At 35.1% G+C, this 10,000-nt stretch overlaps 1 protein-coding gene across 13 annotated transcripts in view; it reads left to right on the top strand.

Annotated features, from left to right (window-relative positions):
• LOC135213543 (rho guanine nucleotide exchange factor 18-like) overlaps positions 1 to 10,000 on the top strand; it is a 1,147,377-nt gene that overhangs the window by 1,044,489 nt on the left and 92,888 nt on the right. The window lies entirely within an intron of this gene.

Raw genomic sequence — 10,000 nt, 5'->3', positions numbered from 1 at the left:
AGATATTTGAACTATGTACACGCACCTACGCACATAGGAACACAGAAGTAATAATGTGCACACGATGTTGTTTTAAATCGTAAGCACACGTGTCCGTAATATTACACGATAGTATTCCAGACTTTGACAGAGTATCTATAGAATCCAATCTTGTTTGGAAACTTGAGTGGATGATATCAGAGTGGAATTTCATTGGATGATTCCGGAATCTGTAAACACGCATTCTCTCTCTCTCTCTCTCTCTCTCTCTCTCTCTCTCTCTACACACACACGTGTACATTCCCTCACAATCGCAAATCGATCAGAAGTCCAATAGTTATTGCAAGCTCGTTTGAAGACCCAATTGGTATCGGGAAGAAACTTCTGAAGAGCGTAGGGGATTGCGTAATCCAGCGTAACTTTTTTTTAATATAACGTGAACAGATTAAGGCGTAAAATTCAGGAAATATTTTTATAAAACGTATATATAAGAGTAGGGGTGTGGGAACGTCTTATATGACATAAATATACAAAGTAGTCGTGCAGTTGCTGGTATGAATTATAAAACATGAAAAAATACAAGCGTCGAATTGTGCATATGTATTATAAGACATGAATAGGCTTAGGTGCGCAGTTGTAGATATGTCTTATATAACATGAATAGATACAGGTTTGCAACAGTGGACATATCTTTAAAAATTATAAATAGATAAAAAAAGCGAACGGTTGTGAAAATATGTAATAAAACTTGAGTTTTATTATATATGTTCACAACCGTTCGGCTTTACCTACTTTTATGATTTTTGTAAGATATTTCCACTGTTGCACAACTGTATCTATTCATGTTATATAAGAGTAATCTACTACTAGGCGCCTAAACTTGTTCGTGTGTGTGTGTGTGTATGTATACATATATGGGTGCAATTTTGATTGCATAAGACATGTATAAAGGCGTACAGGTGTTTGAAGTCTTGCTTTTTCAAAACATAAAGACATATAGGTGTGCTGTTATAGACATATCGTACAACAGCTGTTAAATTTAATATGCTGGTCCGTATATGTCAAGAAACAAAAGGAAGATGCTTTTAGACAGATCATTTTCAGGGTTCTTGCCCTCCGATTTTCGTTTATTAATGAAAACGTTATTTTGGATTTTGACTTGGCTACTACAGTTGTACGGTCCTTTGGCGCTTTCACCTCACTGCTACTTTGGAATTCTCTCTTTCCTTTCTTTACTTTTGTTTTCCTTGATATCCTTTCTCCCTTATTCTCTTTACCCCGTGAAGTCTGGGCAAGAAAAAAGCAGTCGGCGATGCCCCACCATCGGCCTTTCCGTCAAAAGAAATATATGAAGCGTGGGGTATAAATGTCAGGCAGACAGGCGGTTAAAGAGAATGGCTGGTGCTGGAGTATTAGTCATTAAAAAAAAAAAAAAAAAAAAAAAAAATTGTTAGATTTTTTTATAACTTATTCAACGGGTTCCAGTCGTTGTTGTATAAGTCTTTGATGCTTTATCTAGATTACTAATGTCTGTTCTAAGTTCCAATTTAGGTCTATTGTTGTGGGGTGGAAGGATTCTCTCTCTCTCTCTCTCTCTCTCTCTCTCTCTCTCTCTCTCTCTCTCAGACTAATGCAAACCATACGTAACGTAGCTTTGGATGAATCTATCTAGCCCCTCCCAAAACACACACACACTCTCTCTCTCTCTCTCTCTCTCTCTCTCTCTCTCTCTCTCTCTCTCTCTCTCTCTCTCGTAGTAGCCATCTTGCTTGGTGAGACGTACCCGCGTGAAGTCGATTAATCAACAGATATCACAAGTGTTTAACATACGACTAGAATTTAGAGAAATATCTAGAAGTGTTCGTGAACTATCGGTGATAAGATTAGTGTGAAAATTAGTAGGATAAAGCGTCTTCTAAGTTAGTTTATCAAGTGTAATACTATAAATCAGAACAAGATGGCAGTAAGTCCAACTGCGGGGAGAGGTGGCGTAATTTAGCGTGCTTGGCGGATTCGCAATACGATGAGGTAGCAGGAAGGGAACTGGCATTTCTCATCTATGAAATCAGCAAACAGTCCTAACCAAAAAGATACAAAAGCATTCATAGATATATTAGAAGGATATAATCCTCAAACTGGAACAAATCTAATGAAAAACATCTTGAAAATAATTGAAGAAGTTCCAAATAAAATCCAACGTTGGTCAAGAGGACTCATAAAGAAAATATACATAAACCAACATATTCCGACAAAGAAAATGAATAAGGTGAATCTTGTGAATATCCTAATTGATGCATTAGGAAAAAGAATGCCAAAAGCATGCAAACTGTGTAAGGTTTGGTATAGCATAGTCAATCCACAAAACCTAATCAGAAAATGTGCTGCATGCAACATTCCGACCCATCCACAGTGTGCTGAGGTAATACAAGATTTGAGAAAAGATACAAGAATTTTTTGTTTCAACATGTCTATCATGGATAGACAATGTTATTAAATCAAGATTGAATGTACAAATAGTTGAGGATGAAGAAGAAGAGGAAGGAGGAGGAAGAAGAAGAAGAAAAAGAAGAAGGAAGGAAAACGGAAGAGAAGTAAACAAAAATGAAATGACAGAAAAAAATAAGGAAAACAAAGAACAAGATAAAAGTATGGATGCAGAGATACATCATTGATACTACATATGAGGCAAGAAAGCAGCATACCTACGAAGAAATAAATTACGATATGACAACAGAAAAGGCAAATCCCGAAGAGGCTCTACCCAGATCTACACAATGACGGGAAAGAGGAAAAAATAGACAAGAAAGACAAAATCTGCAACCTTTTGAAAAGAGGGAATTGCAGATTTGGAGAAAGATGTTACTACAAACATCCTAAGATATGTCAAAAACTATGAAATATATGGTAAATGTGCTATTACTTAGATGGCTATGGGGATGATTGCAGAGATCTGCATCCAAAATATGTAAAAACCTAAAAGAAGGAAAAGGATGTAAGTTCGACAAAAAATGCAAATATATGCATCCCTGTAGCCATGAATCATAATCAAATAAATAACCAACCAAGTAATAAAATCCCAAAATAAGAAAGAACAAAATAAAGAGAGAAATCAAGAATATCAGGTAAAAGAGAAAAGCAAACCACCAATGAGATATTAGAGGTGTCAGCAAAAAATTTCAAAGCATCAGCTCCGAAATTCTACTCAAGAGATAATAATGTATTTATTATGCAAGAGGATGATTGCAGAAAAAAACGGAGAAAATTGCAGATTCAGACACAAAATGAATAATTATGATGAAGGAAGATCAAATATTATGGAAAAAGTTGGATTTTTTAATGTCAGAATTTCTGGAAATGAAAAAAAGAACAACATACCAGAACAGGAAAGAGACATGGGAAAATCCTTATTACTACCATTATTAAATGAAGGAGAAAACACGCAAACCATCATAGTGATGAATGCGCAGGGTTTAGTTACGAGTAACTCAAAAAGAAAAATAGAGTACTTAGAGAACTAACCCAAAATGAAAAGAAAATAGATATAATGAATATAAGTGAAACCTGGTATTCCCAAGAGACTGGGAATGATGATCAAATAAAAGGGTTCCAAACTTATAGATCAGATAGAAAAAATAGGAATCAAGGGGGAACCGCAATATATGGGATAAAGACAAAAAAACAAGGAAAAATAATTATGAGAAAATCAGTTAAACTCAGAATGTGAACTAATAGCGGTAGAATTTGAATCTGAAAAATTGATGAACATAGTAATATATAGACCTCCTAATACTAAAGAGTTTGACTTAATAATTGAAAAATTGGATGATATATGTAGAAATCACAAGGACTGGACTATTCTCCATCTGGTGACTTCAAACTTTCCTTTCGTAGAAATGGAAAGAACGAATAGGAGATTGTGGTTGTACTTATACATATAAAAAAGAGAGTAATAGTAGTGCAGAAGATAAGAGGCAATTTGAAAAGCTATTAGATATGCTACTAGAATTACAAAACATTTCAACAAATAAATCACCTGCCAACAAGAAAGGAAAAATACTTTAGACCTAGTATTTGTGAACGAGATGAATTATGTTAAAGAAATAATAGTTTATAATGCGTAGAGTATTTCAGACCATAATGTCATAGAATTAACAGTTCATTACAAAGCAAGTGAAAATAGAGATAAGCAAGAAATGAAAAAGTGGGAAGGATATGGAAAATACAACTTCTACAGTAAAAATATAAAAATGGTCAGAAAGTTAATGAAGAAATAAACAAAAGATTGGGATAACATTTTCGTAAGTGATGACATAAGGGTAAATACGGAGATATTATATAAAATATTGGAGAAAATAGTGGATAAATATATACCGAAGAAGAAAAGTAAACATCATTCATGCATACCAAGAGACAGAAGGATCTTGTTCCAGAAAATCAGAAAGTGGAAAAAAGGTCTTGCAAAAGAAAAAAATGCATGGAAACAGTTTATAGAACTAAAAAAATGTAAGATTAGAAAATGCAGAAACAACAAAAAAGATTATACAATCAAAAGAAAATGAAAAAACGGGACTTGGAAGAAAAAACCCTATTAAAATATCAAAAGCAAAAAACCCCAAAACTATTATACTCATATGCGAAGAAGATGAATAAAAGAAGAATAGAAAATATGCCCTCTGAGAATTGAAGGGAGATTAACGAATGAAAAAAGGGAAAATTTGCAACATACCTGGCAGAACGATATAAGAGAGAATTCACCCCTAGAATAAAGATAATGAAGATAATGATATAGAAGTAAGGAAGAAAATAGTGAATATTTAGCTGACATAGAAATTAATGAAGCTGATATGTGCAGGCAATTAATGAAATTAAAAATGGAGCTGCTGCAGGGCCGGATGGAGTCCCTGCTATTTTGTTAAAGAAAGTAGTTCATTCTATCGCAAAGCCACTTGCAATATTATTAAGACAAAGTGTAGATACAGGCAAGATTTATGATGCAGCACAAATTAGATATATCACCCCTACTTTCAAAAGTGGATCAAGACTAGAGGCAGTAATTATAGGCCTGTGAGTCTAACATCACATATTATGAAAGTGTATGAAAGGGGTAATGAAGAAAAATATTATGAAACATTTATTAAAAAATAATTTGTTTAATATAGGACAACACGGTTTTCGTACCCGGAAAAAGTACACAAACCCAACTGTTAGTCCACCGTGAGAACATATTCAAAAATATGAAAAGCGCAAATGAAACAGATGTGGTTTATCTAGACTTTGCAAAAGCTTTTTGACAAAGTTGACCATAATATATTAGCAAAGAAAATTAGAAAACACAATTTCGTAGATAAAGTAGGAAGATGGTTAAAAGAATTTTACACCAACAGAAAAAACAGATAGTTATTGCAAACGATGAGAAATCGGATGAAACCAAGGTAATATCCGGTGTGCCACAAGGTACGGTGCTAGCTGCAATATTGTTTGTTATTATGATTGAAGACATAGACAGTAATGTTAAGGATTCGGTAGTGAGTAGTTTCGCTGATGACACAAGAATAAGTAGAGAAATTACTTGTGATGAAGATAGGAACGCTCTACAAAGAGACCTTAACAAAGTATATGATTGGGCAGAGGTAAATAGGATGGTATTTAACTCTTGATAAATTTGAATCAATAAATTATGGAGACAGAGAAGGAAAGCTATATGCATATAGGGGACCTAATAATGAGGACAATCACAAATAAGGAAGCAGTTAAAGACCTTGGTGTGATGATGAATAGGAACATGTTATGCAATGATCAAATAGCAATTCTATTGGCAAAATGTAAGCAAAAATGGAATGTTGTTACAGCACTTCAAAACAGAAAAGCTGAACACATGATTATGCTTTATAAAACATATGTTCGTAGTCCCACTTGAATATTGTAATATGATATGGTACCCACACTATCAAAAGGATATTGCACAAATAGAGAGTGTACAAAGGTCCTTTACAGCTAGAATAGAAGAAGTTAAGGACCTAGGACTACTGGGAAAGACTACAATCCTTAAAATTATATAGTCTAGAAAGGAGAAGAAGAACGCTACATGATAATTCAGGCATGGAAAACAGATAGAAGGAATAACAGAAAATATCATGGAACTAAAAATATCAGAAAGAGCAAGCAGAGGTAGATTAATAGTGCCCAAAACTATACCAGGAAAAATAAGGAAAGCACACAGGACATAATCCACTACGCACCAGCATCGATAATGCAGCGTCTATTCAATGCGTTGCCAGCTCATCTGAGGAATATATCAGGAGTGAGCGTAGATGTGTTTAAGAATAAGCTCGACAAATATCTAAACTGCATCCCAGACCATCCAAGATTGGAAGATGCAAAATATACCGGAAGATGTACTAGCAACTCTCTGGTAGACATTAGAGGCGCCTCACACTGAGGGACCATGGGGCAACCCGAACGAACTGTAAGGTCTGTAAGGTCTGTAAGGTCTCTCTCTCTCTCTCTCTCTCTCTTTCTCATATGATAGCTTTATGTGGACAAACGAGCTTCAAAGTCTAATAAGTAAGAAAATATTAATAGTGTGAGGAAACCCACTTAATCTTCAGAAAAACAGGTCAGGCTTTTTTTTTTAAACTTTTTTCCTTCTTTAGTCTGTTGATTGAAAGAAAGGAGGTAAGGTCAGATTTGACCGTGGGTCAGGGAAGGTCAGCGAAATCTTTGAGCGGGCGGTTGAAATATGGCCTTAGGCCAGTTTAGGGTAAAGCATTATCGATGGCAGTATTATTTGGTAGGACCAACATTTTAGAAACTAACGGCCCGTGAGGAAATTGTAATGTGGACAAGTCAATTAATGGCGCCAGGAGAGAGAGAGAGAGAGAGAGAGAGAGAGAGAGAGAGAGAGAGAGAGAGAGAGAGAGAGAGAGAGATTAGTACCGCCGTTGGATAATCGTTTCCAGTAATGGGGAAGTTGAATTCAATTACAGAGATCTATTTGAAATGGCAAGTGTGTTCGGTTTTTACCAATCATTATGAAAACCGTGATACTCAGTTATTATAAAGTAGACTTATTCTTTTCAATATTGAGTATTTTCAAATGAGTGACGGGGTGTGTCTCCTGAAGTAAATTTCAAGTGACTGTCGGGATGTCGCCTGATTTTTTTTTTTTTTATGCTTCCCACTGAATATGCTTTTGACTCATTTACATATGCTTTCTCTATATTCCTCTGTTATCATCTGGATTTCACTCGCGTCTCACAAGAGCTTTCTGAACGTTTGGTTAAAATGCGTCGGAAAAGGAAACATCCTTTTGGCTCGTATAAGAACCGTGTATATTGCTTTCCCCTTTCCTCCAAGCACGGAGTATCGAATTTTACGCGAATCTTCAGGTAAGTCTAGCCTGTGTTAAAGCCTATTTCGTCAAAGGAGGAGATGCGGTTTTTCTAGCTGGAAAAAGTTGTATATCTAAATTTTATGCTTTTAAGGAAAGACACAGAAGCGATATCTAACATTTTTAAAGCTAGAGAGAGAGAGAGAGAGAGAGAGAGAGAGAGAGAGAGAGAGAGAGAGAGAGAGAGAGAGAGAGAGAGAGAGAGAGTATAGTCACGCGATGTCCAAGCATAAATTCGCGATAGCTTAGCTGGAAAGAGATTCCTAAAAGAGATTTTGGAGATCGGGCTGCAAAAAAATAAAAGGGGAAATGAGAGCGATTTTATGACAGAGAAAGATGCTGAACGCGGTGGACGAATATATACACTTCAGTGGTGCTGGTATCACTATTTTTTTTTTCATCTCCAATGGACTCAAAGAAGGATTTTGAAGTGGGGATTTTTCTTTTTATAGATGTCGTCTTTTTGATGTCGTGGGTCTTTATGCTTGAAAGGAAATTTAACTCCGGAATATTTTTTAACTAGTTGAGTTTTTTTTTTTTTTTTTTCAGTTTCGTCACTGATTTTTTTTATGAACATCAGAGAAATTAAAGACTAATTTTTTCACTTATGGAAATGTTTTAAAAGTTTGAATAGATCTGATACTGATTAAAAAAATCTTTTTAATGCACAGTGAGGTTTTTGCTCTTTTACTGAAGATTGCTCGGTGCGGTAATATAGAATATGATAGAAGATACTTGGATTTTTGTTTAGAAGATCTAAAAATCGTCCTGTTAATTAGGAATTGATAAAGCACCTGCTTATGCAAACTAATGTATGGAAAGTTCTATTTATAAACCAATGATTTTATCTGATCAAATTGAAAACGTATATTACCGAATTCTTCCCACAAAAATGTCATCGCGGTAATTCCGAAACAAACTCATACAAAACCGGAAATTATATTGATTTTTATACAAAATTGTTTATTTATCCAAGAGTAAAGCTAACCTGTTTGGATGATTAATTAGACCGAACCGCTGTGATAGAAATATGGGTATAAGAATTTCTACAAAAACGAGGAGGTCTGCCCACGACAGATTTCCTAGCTGTCTTGGAATTTGATAATACACCTTTTAATTAGGCCCGCGGCACTAATTAGTGATATTTTTAGTCTCTCCCAAGGTGATATCGGTTACTGAATCGTATATGGGAATTTTATCAACGCACCTGTATCATTACTTTTAATAATATTAACTAGAAATGACAGAGGCTTTTGTTCCGTAGGATATATTGGAAGAAAGATGTTTATCCTTAATAGGGAAAGTATTGAAAATTTGCTTTTAAGGGAATGTGGTTTTCGTTAATGACGCTCTTGTGTTTTGGGTGTTGTTCCTTTAATGTGCCCAGACCCGATGAAAACTAGATAAGGAGATGATAAGGATGAAAGGTGGGACAAAACAGTGAGGGGGAACTATGATATATAATATATATTTGTATATATAAAAAGGCCTTTCGACCTCGTTCTTTACTTAGCAGTAAAGGGCATAAAAGTCTGAAGTCCTTGCGCTACTCCGTCGTTTCTCTCTCTCTCTCTCTCTCTCTCTCTCTCTCTCTCTCTCTCTCATATTTTTTAAAGCAAAGAGTATACAAGGCGGCGTGGGACATTTCTCCTCTCCCGTACCGCCCATTCCAAGTGAACCTGAACTGTGCGGAATATGTTACCAAAGCAGGTTATATATAGCACCTTTCCATCACGAAATTTGCGCAGGGCCCACGAATATAGACTTATTTACCTCAGGAAAGGAAATTCCTCGCACGACGCTGGCTAAAGAAAAAGATCTGGGGAAAAATATATCCGGGGTGGTCATCGAATATGTCCTCGTTTTTGTTGGAACGTTTTCAGTTGAATTTGTTTACTTTTTGACCTTGAAAGATAAACTTTTCTTTATTTTTTTAAGCCATGGCTTTTTTTAATTTTTTTTATATTTTTATACTTAAAAGAGCTTTGGAAATGTTTGTCAGGGAATTACGTTTTCTTAGATACGTGGAGCCATGTTTTCAGCCTTTAAATAAACGTTTTTCTACGGAATAAAATTTTAATTTATAGTAGAAAAACATTTTAAGTGATATGGAATACTTTTAACATTATGGTAAAATAGTTTCACATTATGAAATTATGACAAAATAGTTTTTGTTGACATTGACAGTTTACACTTCATTCCATGAAAACAATGTTTATATTACTAAAACCTGAAAGTAATGTGTACAGTATATGCATTATTAATCTCTGAATCAATCAACCTGGGGCTTGTTTATATAAATATCTGTCTTGTGGAAAATATGCCGTTCAGATTTCTATGTAAAGCCGATGATTTCATTAATACACACTGTAGGCATTACTTAGAGTTCTTTGTTGCAACCCTTTTCATTCCTTTTACCGTACCACCGTTCATATGCTCTTTCTTCCATCTTCCTTTCCATCTTCTCTTAACGATCGATTTCTAGTGCAACTGTGATGCTTTCCTCCTGTTACACCTGTGAAACTTGTCGCTGTCAATTTCTGTTCTATTCAGTAATGCAAAATAGGCAAGTTTATCCCACTCAATATTGCTTTCTAAGTTTTTACTTATTCGGGGAGTAAGCCTGTAAAC

The sequence above is a fragment of the Macrobrachium nipponense genome, chromosome 43, assembly GCF_015104395.2.
Source record: "Macrobrachium nipponense isolate FS-2020 chromosome 43, ASM1510439v2, whole genome shotgun sequence".
NCBI classification, from domain to species: Eukaryota; Metazoa; Arthropoda; class Malacostraca; order Decapoda; family Palaemonidae; genus Macrobrachium; species Macrobrachium nipponense.
The sequence above is the reverse complement of the archived record's forward strand: the minus strand, read 5'-3'. Positions and strand labels throughout refer to the sequence as shown.